The 1913-nt window shown below is 38.6% G+C and overlaps 1 long non-coding RNA gene across 1 annotated transcript in view; it reads left to right on the top strand.

Moving 5' to 3' along the window:
• The first annotated feature begins 462 nt into the window (after nt 1–462).
• The window catches only part of LOC121634908, a 4515-nt gene continuing 3064 nt past the window's right edge, over nt 463–1913 (top strand). The window contains exons 1-2 of the long non-coding RNA XR_006009321.1: nt 463–501; nt 1639–1798. This is a non-coding gene — a long non-coding RNA (uncharacterized LOC121634908). The remainder of the gene's footprint in view (nt 502–1638; nt 1799–1913) is intronic.

The following is a 1913-nucleotide window of genomic DNA, read 5'->3' as shown; positions in this document are numbered from 1 at the left end:
GCTTGTAGTCTTTGTACTCACGATAAACTGTATTACCCATGCCATTTATTTTATAATGTTTGTGTGTGTGTTTCAAGGCCAGTGATCCTGTCAAGTTCAGATGAAGACTGGGACAATGCTGGGACAGAGACCATACCAGCATCAGCCCTGAAGAACCTGCAGTCCAGAGAAACTCCCCACCTGAACGTCACCCATCAATTTGTCCAGCCACGACCAGCTTCCACGCCTTCATCTGTGGTTACACAACAAAATCCCAGAAGGCTTTTCCAAGCCACTAATGCCAGTTCACAAGAGAACATGTTTGTACGTGTTCTAACCCTCCTGGAAGACATTAAGGAGACTCAGAGGGTCCACAGTCGGATGTTGCAGTCACTGATAAAACAACACGATGGACCAGCCACCGCAGTTCTACCTGAGGGGGCCATTTTTCCACTCCGGACAGTCTCCAGTGTTGAGGCAATGGAACAAAAATTGGCAGACCCGGTCTTCCTGAAAGAAGTGGTAAATGATAAGGATGTAATAAATATGCTCATTAAATGCAACCATTTATTTTGCAATACATTCTGGGCAATGATGTCAAATGGTGTGGTCTTGGCCCCATCTAGCAGTACATTCACTCAGTGATTTCTCAGTGAGTTCAGTATTTTTTAAATTAAACAAAATGCATTGATTTAGAGCAATCACTGAAGAAATCACCAAAAACAAACTTGAAAATGAGAGGACAGACTAACACCAACTCAGGAAGCACATTTGCTGCAAAGAGCTCCTTTTCCTGTCAACAGCTGTTCACGGTAAACATCGGGATTAAAGGTATTCTAATATAGATTAGAGGAAAGCATTGCACATTATATAATATATAATGAAAATGGTAAAATCACAAAAGTTAAGTATGATTGATTAGGTTTAATTGTGTCAACAGATAGCATGTCCTTAAAGTCGAACTAGTTAACTTTCTGACCTTGAAACATTTCAGACTTGTTGGATGGTGCAGTGACATTTATACATTATTTCAGGAGGGACGTGTTTACATCTCAACAAGAGGACACCCAGTACTTCCTGTCTTGACTATTTGTCCCTGCTGTTGTTTCATTTTGACTGAATACTGAAACCAAAAACAGCTCAAAGAAAATCTAGCCCCAAAAAAGTCACATTTGTCCTCACCTACTTATCTTCTTACCCTGAGATCAACAGATTTACGTCACTGTCCCAGAATGCATTGCACAGATAAAATGTCAACCTCATAGGTCAATTCAAACTTCATTTATATAGCACATTTTAAAACACGTTTGCCGATGTGCTGTACATAGAAAATATAATTCTTGAGACATTGAGATATAAGATTTTTAAAGCAAGCAAATTTTTTAACTCATTACTAAATTCATTTTAATATAACCGGACAATAACAACATATTAAGCCCGACAGGTGCTGATAGTCTGATATGGTTCCTTTTAACAAAGGTTTTTTTGGATTTATAGTGGATAATACATTTTGATCATTGCATTTGTACAGCGCTTTACTTTGACACTTTAATTTTCAGTCAAAAATGTCAGTATAGCATACTTAATTACACTGTAGCTGTATTTGCTTTCCTTTAGCTGTGAATTGCCAATGCAATTTATGTCCCCTTATGTCCTAAGGTTGCTGTTGTGGCAGAAATTGGAGGGAGCACTGCTGATGAAGCCACCAGAAGAATGATGGCCTTCATTATGGACAACACTCTATCCAGACAGTACAACTTTGTTGGGCGCCATGGAAAGCGTGAATTTGGAAGGCTGAAACTTTTTGAAGTACTATATGGTATGCTTAGTTGTTGTGAGTTCACAGTAGTTCTTAGAGAAGTAGTTCACTAGAAAAGGACAGTATATATGTACACTGCTCAAAAAAATAAAGGTAACACTAAAATAACACATCC

The sequence above is a fragment of the Melanotaenia boesemani genome, chromosome 23, assembly GCF_017639745.1.
Source record: "Melanotaenia boesemani isolate fMelBoe1 chromosome 23, fMelBoe1.pri, whole genome shotgun sequence".
In the NCBI taxonomy this organism is placed as follows: Eukaryota; Metazoa; Chordata; class Actinopteri; order Atheriniformes; family Melanotaeniidae; genus Melanotaenia; species Melanotaenia boesemani.
Note: the sequence above shows the minus strand (reverse complement) of the source record. Positions and strands in the feature narration are given on the sequence as shown.